The 20,746-nt window shown below is 38.3% G+C and overlaps 1 protein-coding gene and 1 long non-coding RNA gene across 4 annotated transcripts in view; one reads left to right on the top strand and one right to left on the bottom strand.

The window, feature by feature from the left end:
- LOC129415447 (uncharacterized) overlaps positions 1-17,000 on the bottom strand; it is a 79,562-nt gene extending 62,562 nt beyond the window's left edge. For 2 of the 3 annotated variants that reach the window (XM_073860581.1, XM_073860582.1), the window contains exon 1: positions 16,689-16,997. The gene's annotated coding sequence lies outside the window, so the exon portion shown is untranslated. Of the gene's footprint in view, positions 1-16,688 lie in introns of all 3 variants that reach the window. The other variant, XM_073860580.1, reaches the window with a different exon arrangement.
- On the top strand, positions 116-15,827 carry LOC129440726 (uncharacterized). Its single transcript, XR_012365279.1, has 4 exons — positions 116-239; positions 339-374; positions 2,398-2,442; positions 15,684-15,827. It is a non-coding gene; the product is annotated as an uncharacterized lncRNA (long non-coding RNA).
- Positions 17,001-20,746: the final 3,746 nt, after the last annotated feature.

Below are 20,746 nucleotides of genomic sequence, written 5' to 3'. Positions count from 1 at the left end.
GCAGTTTTACACTTGCAGATAAAAATGTACTCCGGTTTTAACACTGGGCAACACCAAAAAAATAACACCAGAAATTTAACACCAGAAAATTTGCTGTGTACTGTTTAGTCAATAAAGATCAATGAAAACTGAATGCAATATATTTGACTTCTTTTTCTCCTTTCTGTTTTTGTAAACAGGACCTACATACACCCCAAAGGCTCTTAATTCAGAGCCATTTTACCAAGCATCTTTGTACAGTAAGTATTTGTTTTGATTAACCTCAAAGAAAACAAAATAAATTTTAATATATGCTGACGTTTGTAATATTTTGCTCTTTTTCAATTATGTTTCAGTAGTGCCGGTTTTCCTTCAGTAGTGCCAGTTTTCCTGAGGTAATTTAAGATCTTTTTAATTAACCATTTTGTTCAATTTCATGCAAAGGTCCCGTTTTCCGGATCCCATATTCCAAACTGTAGTTAGCATGTAATGTTGCTGTTAGAGCATAAATAATACTTGCAAAATGATAAAGGTATATTTTCTCTAATACAATTCACCTTTCAAAGCCTTCAGTGACCTGCCGGTTTGTACTACAGCCCCCTACTTCCTGGTTGAATGATGTCAATATAAGAGGTGTTTTTTCCTAACCTCCACCCACAGGAATATATATCAGTCGCCAGCTAAGCTCAAATGCAGTGTTGCCAGATAGAGTTGGTGGTTTCTACCATAGATATGTATAAAGGCTAGATGGCTCGTCCGCGCTGCTGGCCAATGAAGTGCAACGTCCGCATTTTGGCGGCCATCTTGCCACGGGGCGCTCGCTCGCTCGTGGCATTGAGTTTTAGTGATGCAGGTGCTTTTGGATGACCATGACTTGCTTAGTTTTTTACCGATTTTCAAGCGGTTTGGTTTGTTATAAACGTCAAAGATGTACCTATGACACTGCATACCTATACTAAAAATAAAAAATAAATTCATGAAACATGTTAAAGCATCCAGATTTATAGCCACATTAATAACGTTTGTAAAAAACCAAACCATTTGAAAATCCGTAGAAAATTGAGCAGTTATGGTAATTTAAAAGTACCTGCACCATTTAACTCGGTGCTGCGGGTGAGCGGGCGCCCTGTCGTGGGGTGGCCGCCAAGTGATGCCGTTAGGGACTCCGCCTTGAGCCATCTAGCCTTTATACATATCTATGGTTTCTACCCCAAAAACTGTCCAAAACCCGCCCAAAGGCACAAAAAATGCCCAAAACATTTAATCAACATTTTGATTCAATTTGATCAGCATTTAGTTATTTAACTACAACAGTTAATGCACTATACTATATATAGCTAGCAATTAAACACCAGCAGCTACAGAATCACAATAGTAAAATGACAACATAACTCGTTTACATACAGTATACAGCTATGCCCCTCACCACATGCAAAATGCACATTTACAGTGTATATTTAAATTGTTTTGGGATAATACAAATATCTAATTCGTTATAAATAAATTCAACAATGTCTGATTTTATCTATTTATATTATTAATAATAATATACCTGTATTTTACTCTTTATAAACAGGTGTGTGAGTGAGAGCTTGAGATCGTATAGGCTAACTTTTAACGTTAAATGCACAACAATAATTGGCTGTATGTTAACATGCAAGGATGCTGAAAAGCACTATGAACATCTGAACCTTTCAGAACTATGTAGCCTATGAATCATTTTGATTGGTTTATTCTTTGTTATTTATAGGGGCGGTTTCCCGAACAGGGATTAGACAGAGCTGTCCAAACTGAAAACAACTTGCAGTGACATCTTAAAACACATCAGTGCTTTTTGTTTTGGTTCAAAATGCACACAAGTAGGGGTGGTTTCCCGAACGGGTATTATTTTATTCCGGGATTAGGCCTTAGTATAATTAGGAATTATAACTAGTTTTAACAAACATGCTTTACTAAAAACATTACTGGTGTCCATTTTGAGGCTAAACAAAGGACACTAATGTATTTTAAAATATGTCAGTGCAAGTTGTTTTCAGTTTGGACAGCTCTTACATTTATTTTAGTCTAGGACTAATCTAATCCCTGTCCGGGAAACCGCCCCATGATGTTTTTAGTAAGGAATGTTTGTTGAGGCTGGTTGTGTTTCCTGGTTGAACTAGGGCCTAATCTTAGTTTAAGCTAGTCTCTGTCTGGGAAACCACCCCATAATGTCCCATGTTTAAGACTGCATATCTATACACACGCATGTAATAACTTTCACCTATTTGCTTGTCTTGATTATTGGCATAGATATTTTATAACTGCCTGGCACATTCTTGGAGTTTGACTTTAATAATAACATAATTCTCAACATTTGGTAATGGCTGTACTGTAATATTGTGTGTCAACAATTGCAAATAACATATTAATGTTTATTAGATTTTACATCGTCCTCCACTGCCTCCAGTAATTCCTGGTTTTAAGGTTAGTCATTTTTTTTTAGTTTTCAGTGCCATTCGTCTCAACCCTGACTTCCTAAATAGTCTAAATTTGAATACAAAAATCTGGGCTTGATTTGGTTTGTCTGAAGGTGTTTAAATTAATGTGAAAATAATGTACATGTACAAATCCCCGGTTCTAGAGAACAAACGTACATCCTTTCTTAAGCACACACAAACACACAAGTGTGATTGTAATATTATATTAAGTAAATCCAAATCTTACCCTGGAGGGCCGGAGCACTGCAGAGTTTAGCTCCAACGCTGATCAAACACACCTGAGCAAGCTAATCAAGGTCTTCATGATCACTAGAAAATCACAGGTGGGTAAGTTTGATTAGGGTTGAATGTAAACTCTGTAGTGTTCCTTACCTCCAGGATAAGATTTGGGGAACCCTGATATACATAGTCATCATTCAGTTATTATTGAAGAGCCACACAGATCCAAAATCGAAACTGACCTGTATGGCAGTGTGTCATGTAGCTGTCCATCAATGTAAACAATGTGCAAAGTAGTTGAACCAAAAAGTGCACGATTAATAAAGTTATTGGCTTCTAAAGTAGGGAGTCGACTCTGACTCACTGAAACGAGTCGTTATATGGACTGATTCTCCTGCCTGACATTTTCCACGTCACATGAACACTTCCATGTCACACGAGATACTAATCTCCGCCTACAGCCTTGCCTGCGGGAGAAACTAAAACTATGACCTGCCCACAGCTAGTTAGTGTGTAAAACATCATGCTGTGTTTTCAGTTTGTGCTGTTTTCACTACCAAAGGAGACATTTTCAAGGAGGGTATACTAAATGTTTGGCTGTGAAGAACCTGTGGTTAAAATTAGGGGTCGACCGATTATTAATCTGGCCGATTATAGACGTCGATATTAAGCATTTTGCAGACTATCGACATCGGACATTTTAAAGCAACACCAAAGAGTTTTTTTTACCTTAAAATAACGTTTCCAAAAAAGTTTCAGTGGTTCATCCACACAAAACAGGGTGAATGGCACTTTCACATTCGCTTTGCAGCCCTCTATCGGCCAAAACCGCACCAAGGAAGTTTTCAACCGTCGGGTAGCGGTCCTGTAGTTCGAGTGAAAACTATAAAAACTTGCTTTACGGCAGACCTACAATCCAATCAGAGCCAGCTATGCTGCAGTATTTACGACAGTGGTAGTGAACAATTACGCTTCTAACCTGTAGGGGGAGCAAAGAGCTAGAGTTCTTTAGTGTTGCTTTAAAAGCCTATTTGCCGATAATATTATTTGATTTTGAAATGCCCTATTTCGGCTCTGACGCAGCCATGGATTTAGTGAGAGCCGTCGGAACACGGAACAGGGCACTCTATTCAGTTGCCTACAGCAATGCCCGCCTACCGCCCATCTGATTTGTTGGGAGTCGTGAGTCCGGCCAATCAGCTTTGCAATGATTTCGCTCTGTGAGTTGACACTGCAATACAAGAGTTTAGCATGCGTTTCAGGTAGTTGACCAAGCTGGCATTTGCACGTCCTTGTAAGTCATGTTTTTTAAAAAATACAAGCCATTTTAAAGCATAAAGAATTTGAGCACTTCGGTCTTCACTCAGTGTGCTCTTATGAATGTGCACACAACCGCCTGCTTGCAACAAGTAACAGATCAAGTTATTTTTTGCGACTAATTTTTTACATAGAAATTTTCATATACACATGGGTATGCTTAAATGCCTGTCTTGAGGACATATATACTTAAGGAATAGGCTGTTGAACCAACTAATTGTGCCTATGATATGGTATTAATGTTATAGTTTTATGAAAACATTTGTAGTCTTTTTAAAAACATACAGTATGAAGCTAGGAAGGCAATTACATTAATTACACCTATTACATAATACAAATTCTTTAGTTAATCATTGTATCCATATGATTAGGGATGCTCCGATCAGGATTTTTGCAGCCGATACAAATTACCGATCTGTTATCTTCGCGATCGCCCGATACCAATTCCAATTTTTTTAGCTGATATGCAAGCTATTTGATGACTGTAACTGTTACATTTTTTCTAGATAAAGTAATACCACAGATCAGGCCCGGATTGGCCATAGGGAGAACCGGGAGGATTCCCGGTGGGCCGGTCTGTTTTTTTTGGCCTTGAGGGCCGGTGTTGTCATGCCACGATGACGCGTATTTGCGGGTGAGATGTCCCCGCAGCTTTATGCACAAGTTGATTGTGTCCCGAGTCCCGACCACTTATTGGAAGAATTCTTGCATTAGGGTTCATTGACATAAAACGCATGTGAAACGCAGGACGTGCCGCTGTCATCTGGTTTTCAAAGCGCTTACTTGAACACGAGTTTTGTTTCAGACGCGTCTATATTGAGTGCGCTTGCCGGCCGCACGTCTATATTTAAAATAAACTGGAGGGCGTCTTTTGAGTGCGCTTGCCAGCCACGCGTCTATTATATTTTAAATAAACTTGAGGACGTCTTTTGAGTGCGCTTGCCGGCCGCGCGTCTATATTTTCAATAAACTTGAGCGCGTCTTTTGCGTGCGCTTGCCGGCCGCGCGTCTATTATATTTTAAATAAACTTGAGCGCGTCTTAATACAAACGGGCTTGCCTCTAAAAGGAAAAGAATTTACAAAACGTATTTTTTTATCCAAGCCATAGATGAAGTCTCTATGAATAGTCATTATTCATCGTTTATTGCAAGAGGAACAAAAATCTATTTGATGCAAAACTCATTAGTTTATTTGAAAAAAGTAATTTCAAAAGTGTATCCATGATGTTTTCTTTTTTTTAACACAATGTAGGCCTACGTTATTTAGCAATAGACATGATCTAAGTACTAAAAAAAACAGATTTTTTCCATTTGTTTCCAATGCATACTTCAATGCAATAAATCTTGCTTGTGTATTGTATATCAGGGGTTTCCAAACGTTATCAACAGTTAATCTCAAGACTCACCATTTTTTAGAAATAGAAATATAGAGGAAAACACAAACACATTTGTTTCCTTTAGTTTTTGAACAGGGTATCTGCACATTTTTTAACAGCAAATTTAATGACTTTTAAGACCTTTTTAAGTCCTCGAAAATAAAAATTTAAGACTTTATCATAAAAAACAGGAAAATGTTCAGCGCGACACGACACAGAATTTTGTGTTGAAGCATAGCACGGCACAGCTCGCCTGAGCCACACTAAAGACACATCACAGGGAAACAACAACTTTTATACTAAGTGCTAATTCGCCTAACAATTCTGACATGGTTGACTGTGTATGTAAAAATCTGCCTTTAAGGTACTTCAGTTAATTTATAAATTCTGGCCCCTCTTAGCATTTTAAAAAAGACATGGAGGACAGCCCAGAACATTACAAAATAGGGGTGTGACGGATGACAAAACTCATGGTTCAGATCAGAATAAAATAAAGGGGTTTTTAGAGCTACAGAAAAGGATTTTCTCTTTGTCTTATGTTGTTTGATTAACATTAATGACACAGACTTAAGTAGGTTAATTGAGTTATATTGTATTTTAACACAACTTAATTATATTTTTACATATAATCTGTTTTGTTGTCGGACATGGATATTAGGGCTCTCAAGTTTTACCAAAAGTTTGGAGTGAGATTTCAGGAGAGGGGTATTTGTGACCCCTCGGCCCCACCCAATTCTCAAGTTTTTGCTAGCTGTTTAATTTTACCTAATGTTTAGTAAACAAACCGTTAATGGGCCCCATTGAATTTCATATTATACTTTATCCTACTATGGAAGTGAATGGGGCTCATTAAAGGTTTGATTACAAACATTCCTAAAAATATCTTCCTTTGTGTTTTTTAGAACAAAAAAAATTTATAAGTTTGTAAAAATGTGAGAGTGAGAAAATTATGACAGTATTGTTATTTTTGGTTGAACCGTCCCTTTAAAGTGCCCTATTTTCACAAAATAGTTTTGTACATAATAAAAAGTTTCTACTTTAGTACTTAAGATAATCTTAAAAACATCTAAGTGTCGTTATCAGTGTTATTTTGAGATTACATTAATATGAACTGAAATGCATTTAACATATCTCGTATTACAAAAATGTACCATTTGAAGTTAACGTGTACTCATCTTTCATACAAAGATGGGTTCAAAATTATTTCAAGTGGTACCTAAATACATTTTTAAATGTCATTTTATCATATTTCATATTAATGTACTAAAGAACAAAAAAATGTAGGCTATATTAAGTACAACATTGAAAATAGAGCACTTTAAGTGGATTATAGAATTGTACTCTTTTAACTTGAGCTTACTGTATACATACAGTATTGCAGAACATTTAATGATGAAAGGGCAATAATAATGAAATGCATCTCTATTACATTTTATATATTTCAGGAAGCCTCTAGTACTTTTCTTAATTTCAGGTAACTAAAGCTTCTGGTTGCAAAGCTGTTGGAGTTTTTGACTGAATCAATAATAATTTAGCACGAATTTGGCTTTATTCCCCAATATTAGCTTTCATTGTCTTTGATCAAAGGCAAGGATTTCGTCCAGGAATCGTAAAATCAAAATGCTTAAAAAGTGGGTTATATCTACCGCATTCATCGGATCTTGCTCATCCAACTTCCACTCCGTTAAATCCATGTTAGTAATGAACGTGCTAGCAGCGGGATAACATCACCAGAAACAACAGGTGTGTTCGACATCGGCTGTGGCTGGATGTAACCGATCGGCGAGATTAGCCGCGTGCAGGTGGGGAGGAGCTGAAAACGGAGACGTGAGCCGTTTCCCAATGTCAAGGAAGGATCCTCGGAAGCCAGAACCCCGAGGATGCCACGTCATCGACGTCCGCCGAAGGACTGCTCCAACGTCGAGGATCCCCGAAATCCCAGCCAAGGACTGAGTCCTTCGTTCGAGAAATATCCCATATACAGGAAAGGATGCAAATTTGTATCCTTCGCTCTCTTCACGCGCTGAAATCACCCACAATCCTATGCGCGCAGCACCGAAAGCACACCTCTCAACCCCGCAATGACGTAATGACGTGCACTTGTTAGCCTGTTCCATTTAACGTGTTCTCCGAATGCTTAAAAGGAGCCTCGCCTCGCATTTGAAGGAAGTGACTTGTAAGGACTAGTCCTGCCAAGGAAGTATCCTTGACATTGAGAAACGGCTGTGAAGTCGGACGCGCTGTGGTTCCCGTAGCTTGCTGCATTTACGTCAGGCATGGCTGATCACGTGCCGTTTGCTTGCTTAATCACATTAAACATGATTTGTAAGATGTAAACTACATAAAAAGTGAATTATACTGTTTTGAATGTCCGTGTATGAGCATGAGTGGAACTGAAGAGGCTTACAGCAGTGTTTTACAAGAATAAAGAGTTCAACATAAGCATATATTATTTAAATACCAATGTAGTGGGGTCTACGTTTTTTATCCATTTTATTTTGATGAAGATGACACAATATAACATCGCGACTACATGAAAATAGCTTTAACTGTTATAAAAATACAGATTTGTGAGCATTTGTGGAACTGAGGGCGTGAAAATAAACACGAAATGCACGTGATTGTTGTCATGTGGTGAATCCGACCAATCGTGAAACAGCTGTGTCGTCATTACAGCCCGTGCAGCTCCTCTTCGCGAACTGCGCTGGCTTACTCAGGCGGCTGATCTCGAACCGCTCTCGCGGTACTTAAAAACCATATGACACAATCACGTGCATGCAGCGCCAGCTGAAGTCGGACAAAAAAACTAACCGGAATGCACTGCTTCAAGTCAGCCACCGATCGGTCTGCGCAGCGCCGCATGAAGTCGAACACACCTAACTTCTCGTTTTATGTTTGATTGCCTGATAGGATGCATTGTGTGCACGACTTCATTAGGCGCTGCAAAAAAAACAAGTGGATGACATCAGAGTAACGCGAGAGCGATTTGAAATCAGCCTCCTTCGCAAGATTTCTCGCGGTACCCTGATGTCATCTGCGTGTCGGTTTTGTGGCGCTCGAAGGAAGCAGCTAAACTCGACAGAACTGCCATGCGCCTCGTCCATTTATTGAATATAGCAGGACAATTTATCTCTTACTTCTCAGCGTGATAAATACAAGGTGTGGCCTGTGAGTGTCTGAACTGACTGAAATGCTAGTGTCTCACGGTCAAGGACATGACCCTCGTGTTTAATCCAACTACGTTACTTACTGCTTAAATCCTGATTTATAGCTAAACGCTTCTGACAATATCACCATATATTTACATTTAAGAGCTGATATAACATTACGAGGTGATTTTGGCTAATTACCTGTGTGTCTCATGCAGTGCAGACCTTTACCGTTGCTCTTCTCGTCTTGTTGTGTTATAAGCGCTTTTAAAAGTAAAAGTATTATTGTAGATCGCGTATATATATAAAAAATGAGAGAATAAACACTGCCAAATTTTAATTCCTTCCCCCACGTGCCATGTGTGAGGTGCTACACGACGCAGCATGAGAGAGAGAGAAGCACGCGCACATCATGAGAGAGGCGCCGCTGAGCGCTCGAAACAATGAATTAAGCCGTTTTAATACTAAAATATTACAATTATAATACTACAAATACATATAGAAAATCTATGAAATATAACAATGTATGGGAAACACTGGATGAAGAGTCTGACATGAAATTTAAGACCTTCTTAGTGGAAATTCCAGATTTTAAGACATTTTAAGACCTTAAAAATCGAAAATTTTATTTAAGACGTTTTAAGACTTTTTAAGGACCCGCGGGGACCCTGTTGAATAAGTTTACTTTAGTAATATTATGGTCTTATGATAGGGCTGCATGATTATGGCAAAAATTATAATTGTTTACTGCATTTGCACGGAATATGAAATTATATATTTGAAAAATACAGTGAATTGCAAGGCTGCAGAGAACAGTGCACTACTGCAGACTTATACTACTGAGGGTTTAAAGATATTATTTTAATAGTCAGTCGTGAACTAAAGTGGGCCGGTCTAAGCCATGAAACTCCAGGGCTGAAAATGAGTCCCACTCCGGCCCTGCCACAGATGTTGCCTTTGTTAGTAATTGGGTATATTATTGTTTTAATAGAGAATCAAATAAATTAGCACTCTTTAAATATTTAATATCTCTTTAAAAACGTTTGTCTCCTAAGAGTACTGAAAATAAAACACTTCACAGTCTTTACTGTATGTATTAAATATACACACATTCGTATGAAGTATAATAGTTCCTTAGTCAAGAGCAGAGAGTGATTGTATTGAGAGATGAATTATGATACTGTAGCTTTAAGACGTGAGAGAGATCGCTCTGTTCACGTGCACTGATGACAGGCTGGTGTGTGTGCGTGCGGCGGCTGAACGCAGACAAGAGCAGCTGTGAGGAAAATGAACGTTTAAACGCTCAAAACTCGAGTCATTAAATGCCATTGTTGGACAATTGATCGGAGCATCTCTACATATGATAGTTCATCCATTGATGTGCAACATGATTAACTAAATAGTTCTGCTTTTGTATGCAATGATAAAATCATCAGAAAATAATTAATATAATAAATTTTTATGTATATATAGTTTATTGGTGATTCCTGCTCTTTTTTGTTATTATTAATATGATTGTTATAATTAACATTTCTTAGAGTCAGAAGAATTAAAAATGTTTCAAAGCATTGAGAGTTTTTGTCAGACCCTGAGTCTTAATTTTGACATTAATTTTCATTTTTACACCAGCCATATCAGTTCAGAACTTAAGTACTTTTACTAGACAAATTATGCGAATGCTTTGTTGAAGAGAAAAGTTTTAAGTCTAGATTTAAAATTATCGACTGTGTCTGATTCTCGGACATCGGTTGGTAAATCATTCCAGAGCTTAGGGGCTAAGTAGGAAAATGACCTTCCACTTTTAGACACTTTTGATAGTCTAGGGATAATCAAGAGACCAGAATTTTGCGACCGTAGTGTGCGTGATGGATTGTATTCTGATAGTAATTCTCTAAGATATGAGGGTGCTAGGCCATTTAAAGCTTTGTAGGTGATTAGTGATATTTTAAATTGTATGCGATATTTAACTGGTAGCCAGTGTAGAGATGCCAGAATTGGGCTTATGTGGTCATATTTTTTAGATCGAGTAAGTACCCTTGCGGAAGCGTTTTGAACTAGCTGAAGCTTGTTTACTTGATTTGCATGGCATCCCCCGAGTAGCGAGTTACAATAGTCTATTCTAGAGGTCATAAAAGCATGGATAAGCTTCTCTGCGTCAGATGTAGACAGTATATGGCGTATTTTCGAGATATTTCTAAGATGGAAGAATGCTGTGCGGCAGACGTTGGCGATATGACTATCGAAGGATAAGTTGCTGTCGAACATCACACCTAAATTCCTAACCGTGGAAGATGGCACCACAGTGCAGCCATCTATGTGCAACTTGTAATCTGACATATTATGTTTGTAGCGATTCGGTTCAATAATAAGTATCTCTGTCTGATTGGAGTTCAGCTTAAGAAAGTTATGTGCCATCCAGTCACTAACATCGCTAAGGCAGTCTGTTAGCTTAGAAAACGTGTGTGTTTCGCTGGGATGTGAGGAGATGTAAAGCTGGGTATCATCCGCATAGCAGTGAAAACTTATGTTATGTTTCCTGATAATGTCTCCTAGAGGTAACATGTATAACGAGAACAGGATAGGACCTAAAACCGATCCCTGCGGTACACCGTATTTAACCAGGGAGTGATATGACTCTTCCTCGTTTACATAAACAAAGTGATAGCGATTGGTTAGATACGACCTAAACCAGGCTAGCGCCTGACCACTGATACCAACATAGTTTTCTAGTCTATTGAGTAAGATTGTATGATCTATTGTGTCAAAGGCTGCACTAAGGTCTAATAATATAAGAATTGAGATTTCACCACGATCGAATGTTAATAGGAGGTCATTTGTAACTCTAAGCAACGCTGTCTCTGTGCTATGGTGGGGCCTGAATCCTGATTGGAACTTTTCATATGTACTATTATTTGTCAAGAATGTGCGTAACTGGCTTGCCACTACCTTTTCTAATATTTTCGAAAGAAAAGGTAGATTTGAGATTGGTCTAAAGTTATTAAGCTCTCCCTGATCAAGCTGCGGTTTTTTAATCAGCGGTTTAATAACTGCTAGTTTGAAAGCTGTTGGAACATATCCTATTTCTAGCGATGAGTTAAAGATATTTAGAACCGGGGTTGACACTACAGGGAATACCTTTTTAAGCAGTTTTGTGGGAACGGGGTCTAATATACAGGATGATGATTTGGATGATGTAACTAGTCTAGAGAGCTCATCTATTGTAGTAGGTTTAAATGAATCAAGATGTTCGTATGGTAGTCTAGTGTTAAGTGAACTAACGGGTTGAGTGGTGGCTGCCTGGGTAGCTACGATGTTTTCCCTTATAGACGTAATTTTGTTAGAAAAGAAGTTCATGAAGTCGTTACTATTGTGTTGAAGTTTACTATTGGTTTCTGTTTGTTCTTTATTTCTAGTCAGTTTTGCAACCGTGCTGAAGAGGAAACGAGGGTTATTATGATTCTCATTTATAAGCCTGCTAAGATAGGTAGATCTGGCGGTTTTAATAGCCTGTCTGTATTGTTTAACACTCTCTTTCCATGCTGCACGCCATACCTCTAACTTTGTGCTTCTATAATTTCTTTCCATTTTCCTAGTTGCCTTTTTGAGTGCTGCGGTGTGATGATCATACCATGGAGCTGACGGTTTTTCTTTGATTCTCTTTTTTCGAATGGGAGCAACGGCATCCAATGTGTTAGAACAGACATTGTTTAGGTTTTCTATTACAATATCTAGATCATCAGAGTTATCTGCTACATGTTTAATTTGGGACAGGTCTGGAAGAGTGCTAATAAATCTATCTTTAGTGCTGGAAATTATTGTTCTGGCTAATCTGTAGCATGTTGTGGATTGAGTGATCCTATCTAGAGGTACAGTGTATGACACAAGGTAATAGTCAGAAACTGCATCACTCTGAGGTGATATTTTGATGTCATTAATATTGAGCCCGAGTGACAGAATTAAGTCTAATGTGTGCTTACGAGTATGCGTTGGCCCTGTCACGTTTTGTCTAATATTGAGAGAATTTAGAACATCCATAAATGCACGTCCTAGTGCATCTTTTGGGTTATCCACATGAATATTAAAATCACCAACGATAAGAGCTTTATCTACAGTTACTACAAGCTCAGACAGGAAATCTGCTATTTCTTTAAGGAAATCTGCATGGTGGCCCGGAGGTCTATATATTGTAGCTAAGGCAAAAGAGAGCTGTTTGTGGTTACGATCGGTTATTTCCATATTTAACAACATTAGTTCGAATGATTTAAATTTTACTTCAGATTTTTGGTTTACTTTAAAAAAAAATTTGTATATTGTAGCTACACCACCCCCTCTCCCCTTTAATCGAGGTTCGTGTTTATAATAATAGTCTTGTGGGGTGGATTCGTTTAAACTAATGTAGTCGTCTGCTTTAAGCCAGGTTTCTGTTAAACAGAGTGCATCTAAGTTTTGGTCTGTAACTATTTCATTGACAATAGGTTCTTTATTGGTAAGCGATCTAATGTTAAGAAGGCCGAATTTTAATATTCGAGGTTCATCTGTTAAAGTATTGTTGTCTAATTTTATATTAATCAGATTTGTACCAGATGTGGCAAGCGGTGCTCTGTATTTATTTGTTCGGGGAACAGATACAGTTGAAATGTGTTGATATTCTGGTAAGATTGACTCGAAGTGCTGGGCTATAAGTGATCTTGACATATCACGGCAGCTAACAGATGGACGGTTAAGCCGATCCGTCTGTTGCCTGACTTGTACCCTGGATAGTCAGACTGTATTCGAAGTAAGACTATTGGTCAGATTTATAGAGAGAATCGCCCTTCCTTCCTGAGATGGATGGAGGCCATCTCTCTTTAGCAGGTCAGGTCTCCCCCGAAAATGCTTCCAATTGTCTATAAACCCTACGTTATGCTGAGGGCACCATTTTGACATCCAGTCGTGAAGAGACAATAATCTACTGTAAGTTTCATCCTCCCGGTAGGCGGGGCGGGGACCAGAGCATATTACATTGTCTGACATTGTTTTAGCAATTTCACATATCTCTTTAATATTATCTTTGGTGATCTCCGACTGGCGGAGTCTGATGTCATTCGTGCCGGCGTGAATAACAATTTTAGAAAACTTAAGCTTAGCATTAGCCAGCACTTTAAGTTTTGATCTAATGTCTGAAGACCTGGCTCCCGGTATACAATCGACTATGGTGGCTGGTGCCTCAATGTTTGCGTTCCTAAGTATCGAATCTCCAATGACCAAGGCACTTTTAACAGACGTCTCAGTCGGTGTGTTGCTTAGAATATCGAACCTGTTTGAAATTATCAGGGGGGTCTTGGGTGGGCACCGGAAACGACTTTGCCGCCTGACCCCTCGTTCAGACAGCCAGCGACGTTATCGCTGTGTGTCGCTTGACTCTTTCAATGAGGTGTTTCTAAATCTGCTTGTCATAAACAAATGAGTACCATCCACGCCAATAACTGACGAGAGAAGGATGACGTGAACTCCACTGCTGCGTTCTCATTGGTAGTCGCTCCCGAAAGTCGCTCGACATTTGCATAAAGTAAAAGTTTTCTTAACTTTCTCGCGTCGTTGTACACGCCCATCCGGTCGCAAAGGGTCTGTGTCGGTTGGTTCGCCGTAAGTCGCATGGTTTCCTTTGAATTGAATGAGATCGCGTCGCTCTGCTACTGGTTGTCGTTGTCTGTCTGAAGGTGGGGTGACAGTCACCCAGTTAGTCGGCCCCCTTGACTCAGATGATGGAACCGAGCTATGTGTATTACGTTTAACACTAGGCGCACCCGAAACAGTGTTTGTAGCATTAGCGGTATTAGCGTTTGTAGCATTAGCGGTATTAGCGTTTGTAGCATTAGCGGTATTAGCGTTTGTAGCATTAGCGGTATTAGCGTTTGTAGCATTAGCGGTATTAGAGTTTGTAGCATTAGCGGTATTGCTGTCATCAACTAGCGTTTGGATGCGCGCTTCTAGTTCTGCAATCTTCTCCGTCAGCCTTACTACTTCAATACACTTAGCACAAGTAAACCCCTCTGTGCTGATGGAAGAAGCTAAACTGTACATGTGGCAAGTAATGCAGGTTACAATAACAAGCGGAGTCTTACCGCTTTCATGTTGGGTGATGGCGTCTTCGGTCACCTGGACGCGGTCCGTGAAGCTACATCGCGAGGGAAGCTCACTCGCAGCACGCCCCGATCGCCTGCGGACGTCTGTAGCCAGTGTGATGTGAGGCAAGCTGAATCTGCGACGGCCGGGCAGCGGCTCCTCCACGGCTTCCCGATCGCTTTCATTCTGGGCGATGGCGTCTCCGTTCCCTCGAGCGCAGTCCGTGAAGCTGCACCGCGTAGGGTGTTCGCTTTTTGCACTTCTCGGTCGCTTGTGGATGTCTGGAGCCTGGGTGAACTGGGCGCTGTACTTCGCGTAGGATCTGCGATAACCGGGTATCAACTGCTCCACAGCTTCCCGCTCAGGTGAGGACAGGTCTGAATAGCATACAGTGGATGAGTCCGCCATTAGATCGGCTGTTTGTTGATGCTAGCGGGCTATATGCTAACACTGGGTGTTTAGCAGTGATAAATCGTTTCACGTGGTAGTACTGCTCAATAGTCGTCACGGTAAAGTATTCTTGAGATAAACTAATATGTTATATTATATAAATAGGAACAAGGTAGTCAGAAAATAGGATTTGGATGATAAACTCGACGGAGCTCTGATGCACGACGCTCACTCTGACTCTCACTCTGACGTAATCCTCTGACGTAATTCACCATAATTCATAATGTCATGTCAAGAATAGTATTTTTATAATATTAATAACTATAGATTTATATCTAAATTAGCTATATAGTATGTAATATTATTTTTAATTACTGTAATAAATAAAAAATTAATCTGTCAATATAGGTATTACAGTAAAATACACTAAAAATAAACAAGAAATAGACGTGCTGCCAGTACTGTAAAAATACAGGGAAATTGTTAACAGATGATAAATCATGAGGTGAAAATTTACACCTAGAGGACAGTTGGTACAGTGCGGCAAAAGCTATGAAGTAAGGTTGTACAGGATTTAAACCTTGCTGTTTTCTTATAACATGTATGTGTACTTGGTGTATGACTACAGGCTGCTTTTGCATATTTATATTTTTGTCTTTCCATTTTTACAGGTGTAGTAATGGAGTAAAGATGCAACTTAGCAGCTGATAAGAAAACATGCTTAAGACCGTCTTAAACGTGCACCATCAAGAAAGGGAGGGGTACACAATAAACATTTTTTTTAACATTACTTTTTGAATAGATGCACTTTTTAATTTTTTTTAAAGTATATATATTGTTTATTTATATTGTTTTTAAATGTTATAATTGTATTGTTTTTATTTGTTGTATTTAGCTTTTATGCATTTGTACACACACAAACACACACACACACACAACCACATTTATACAAAATAAGTTTTGAATAAATACGTTTAATGGAGTGCAAAGTGTGAGTCTTTTTTTAGCTAAATGATGTCTAAAATGAGTCTGCAGTTGACGTTATAAGATGTTTAAAATATGTCCACAATGACCACATTTCAACTAAATTTGGACCTTAAAAAGACGTCCTATGGACGTCCAAAAGACGTCAGAAAAAGACGTCGGAAAACCTTTCATTCTGCACCCTGATGGGGACGTCTTTTCAACGTCTTTATTGGACGCCCAAAAGACGTCAGAAAAAGACGTCGGAAAACCTTTCATTCTGCACCCTGATGGGGACGTCTTTTCAACGTCCGACAAGACGTTGAAAAGACGTCTTTTGGACATACTTTTGCTCAGTGGGATGTATGTATGTATTTATGTATGCGTTTTTGACGTGTACTACGATATCATTTTTTTTGTAAAAAGTTTATCAAGAAGTTCATATATAGAATGCAATGACGCATCATTAACATTTTAAGCAATACAACATTTTTAACTTTTAAGACAAACTCCAATCATGTTTTAATAACAATTGCTCACCAGCGTGCACGCTAACGTTAGATGATGGTTTGCAAGGTGGTGTTAAGTTAACAATCTAACGGCTTAAACGTAACAATTAAATTTGCTAATAGTTGAGGCAATGTCTTCCACATTTAATGGACTGTAACGATCAATATAACAGTAAAAAAAAAACGATATCAAAGAAGCCTTACCTTACATCTTTAGCAGTCTCCGTGTGCTGTAATAAGTGCTGGCCAGAAGTTTACGGAAGTGACGTCACGCTAAGGGACGGGGTTACGCGGAAAATCATCTGAAGCCTTTCTGCCTGAGGCCGTTTCGTCTGATACCTGGGGCCTGTTTCAGAAAGGTGGTTAAGTGCAAACTCTGAGTTTGTTAACCCTGAAATAAGGGAAACTCTGAGTTTTCCGTTTCAAAAAGGGAGGTAGGTTAAACCTGAGATAGCGGGGTAAGTCAAGCCTGTTTCAGAAGGAGAGGTAACTTATACTCAGAGTCTGTTTCCAGAGTAACATACTCTCTGAACCTAACCTGGTCGGGAGCAGGTTTTATCCTGTAAACTCTGAGTTTCTTGTGGTCTCCTCCCCATTTTTAAAGGAGTAGCGGTGTTTAATCTTGTTAGTTGCTTTAGTACATTCATTCATTGTGCACATTTTTGTCATGTACACTGTAAAAAAATGTTTAGCTGTCTTTAAGTTATAATTATATTGCCAGTGCAAACCATTTTAACTTACGACTTTATATTTTTATATATTACACTAAACTTTCAACTAAAAAAAATTAAAACAGTAAATTGAAATGACTTGTAAAGCTAATATGATATACTTAGGTGCATAGATCGTCTTAGTGACTAAAATGTCATGTACTTTTATAGAGAATCTTGTAGATGATGATGTTCCATTCATTTGTAGAAAGTTAAATTTATGTGACCCCGAGTGTTTTTTTGTCATATCCGCTTACATTTATGTGAGTGAAATTATTATTTTTTGCAGTCATTTTAGATATATAAATATCATTATATGACTAATATCAGTCTTTGTTGTGCTCTTACATTTATACAGTTGCCTTGACATTTCTTACATATCCACTTGTCATTATCGCTGGTCTAGTGGTTAGTGCTGTGTGTAATAGTTGGGCCAGACGTACCATCGGAGATCGGAGTTCGAATCCCGGCTGGGTAAATTTTTGTTTTATTCATGACAAACATTTGTAAAGTTCGTAGCCTTATATGACAAAGTATTATGCTTAATTTTATTTTAGCTGAGCTGCTGTCATATTTTTGTCCATGGGATTGCATGTGCATGTAAATGAATATAATAACGTACAGTCCTCAGTTTATTTACTTCGGATATTTTAACTGTGATGAAAAATTAAATGTACGCATTTACTAGAGTAGCAATTTACAAAAACAACTCTTTTCTTTAAAATATGAAGAGTTTGGTTCCAAAACGCAATAAACGCCATTTTTGAAAAAAATGAGTTACTGCCAAAATCAGTATTATATCAGGTCAGTAGTTAAAAGTAAATAATTAATTTTACGCAAAATCCAATACCCGCCGTGATATTCTGTCATCTTTTCTCCCTTTTTTCCCAAAATGCGACAAACGCCACTGCTCCTTTTGTACAGAATGCAATAAATCCATTTCTGATATTACAGCGGACCATTCACGCAATGTAAACAAACATGGCGGCGCACTGAGTACACGGAGTCCTAGTTTTCCTCATCTACTTTGTACTTCGTGATCAACAAACAAAACAAAATAATACTTTAATATCATTGCCAAACCTGTTATGGTTTTCTGTGACGGGAAAGAATCGTAATCCATCAACAGCTAATAATTTCCGCGAGAGGCACTCGGTTGCTTGTTCTCCCAGACAGCATCAAGCTTCTCATGCTAAAACATTGTGTTCTTAATATAACAAAGTAAGTGTTTTGGTTAATGCCATTAATGTTTATTTTTTAATCATTGTATACCACTAGTCAACTAAATAAATATAAAATGGTAAAGATGAATGCACATTTATACATTGATTTAATAGATTTATAGCATTTTGAAATAAAAAACTGTCATGGATTTATTGCATTTTGTGGAAAAAAGAATTCGTTTTTATAATAAATCTTTGAAAATCAAGTTATGGATTTGAATTTTTTATGTTTTTATAACCTAAAGATGCTATGTGAAAGTTTGTAACAGAAAATACTGTTTTTTTATCTTGTCACTTTCTTGGTATAGAAAACACGTTTTTACCGAAATTTGTCAAAATGGATTTATTGCGTTTTGGAACCAAACTCTTCATATATGCTCGTAGTTGCTGTACACTTGCAGTAACACTTTCAGGTTTAGTAGTAAAAATGATTAAGACCTCTTTGTCACGTGCTGTTGCCATGGTAAATCGTAATATCTGAGCTCCATTGATGATGGCTTTTCATTGTGGCTGTGCACGAGCTTAACTCAGAGTCAACCTACTCAGAGTCGATTGAACTAACTCAGATCAGCTTTTCTGTAACCGAAAACTCAGAGTTTACTATCTCAGAGTAAATCAACTCAGAGTTCAAGTTTAAACTCAGAGTTGCTTAAACCTCCTTATTGAAACGGGCCCACGATCTGCCAGATGTGAAAAATGTGTTCGTATGTAATGCAAATAAACCCTTTGCCTAAACTTCACCGACTTCCCGTTTCGGTGTCACATGACCAATGGAGCGTAAATGATTGGCTGGATGTTGAATGATTTGATACAGGGATCGATTGCTTCTCCTTGCTTCCCCGGATGTTGACTCTGTCTCTGAATATTTTTACACTGAATTTTTTGAGACGTTGAATTATTTTGTACTGAATTTTTTGAGACATTGAATTTTTTACACCAAATCTTTTGAAACATTGAATGTTTTTACACTGAATCTTTTAAAACACATTGAATTTTTTTTCATTGAATTTTTTTAGACATTGAATTTTTTTTTACACTGAATTTTTTTAAAACATTGAAAAAAGGCATAGGCAAAAAAACAGTGCTAGAAATTCGATGGCTTTTAAAATTCAAAGTCTGATTTAGATGCAAAATAGAATTCAGTGTTAAAAATTTGATGTAAAAAAATTCAGTGCTAAGAATTAGAATTCAAAATCCAGTGGCACTGTTTTACTTCGATACCTGCCTGCTAGTTATCGGTCCCAGTTTTGAAATTAGCACATGAAAACCCAATGGCGGGCATCTTGGTATGACAAAAACTTTCCGCTGGCCTGGCCTTCCATCGCCCATGGCTAAATTTCGTCGGTCCTGTGAGGTGTGTCAGCATGTCGGGAAACCTAATCAAAAGGTAGCTGTTGCTCCTCTATTTCCCATTTGGGTTTAAGGAGAACCTTTTGAGCAACTTATTGTTGATTGTGTGGGCCCGCTGCCCAAATCTAAGTGGGGACATCAGTGTGTTGACAGTTATGTGTGCAGCAACTAGGTTCCCTGAGGCCATACCTTTGCGTTCGCTAAAAGCACAGACAGTGATTAAAGACTTGGTTAAATTATTACTATTCGGACTGCCATGGGAAATACAGAGTGACCAAGGTACTAATTTTTGCACAAGTTTTAAAGGAATTAGGAATTGAACACCAAATGTCTAGTCCTTATCATCCTGAGTTGTGAGGTGCTTTGGAAAGGTTCCATCAAACTCTTAAAACTATAGTCCATGCATACTGCTTACAGACAGGTAAAGACAGGTCGGAAGGTGTCTTTGGGGTTTAGCTGAACTAGTGTTTAGTCACACTGTATACGGGGTCTGTTAAAGCTGTTGTATGAACATTTGCTGGAGAAAAAGCAGTCTTGTGAGTCTCTCCTAGATTACGTTAGTTATTTTAGAGTGAGACTCCATAATGCATGTGATGTGGCAAAAGCTTATTTGTCTGTTGCCCAGTCGAACATGCAACGGCAGTTTGATCAAAAATAGCATTAGAAGTAATTTTCATGTTGGTGATTCTGTTCTTGCACTTTTGCCTGTGCTGCTTTACATGCTCAATTTTCTGGACAATACACCATATAGCAAAAACTTAGTGAGACTGACTATGTCATTCAGACCCTTGATCGTCATCATAAGACTAGAGTCTGTCTTGTAAACATGCTTAAGGCATTTGTGGAGAGGGAGCTGTAATTGTTCAAACTATGGATGTGCCATTGGTCGCTTCTGCTGGGAAGGATTGTGTGGATCAAACCTCTAGAAAATTTTAAAAATTATGCCAATCTCCCATTTGTTTAAGTGTATTTTCACGCC

This window comes from Misgurnus anguillicaudatus, chromosome 22 (assembly GCF_027580225.2).
Source record: "Misgurnus anguillicaudatus chromosome 22, ASM2758022v2, whole genome shotgun sequence".
Classification (NCBI taxonomy): Eukaryota; Metazoa; Chordata; class Actinopteri; order Cypriniformes; family Cobitidae; genus Misgurnus; species Misgurnus anguillicaudatus.
This window is presented reverse-complemented; position numbering and strand designations above follow the sequence as displayed.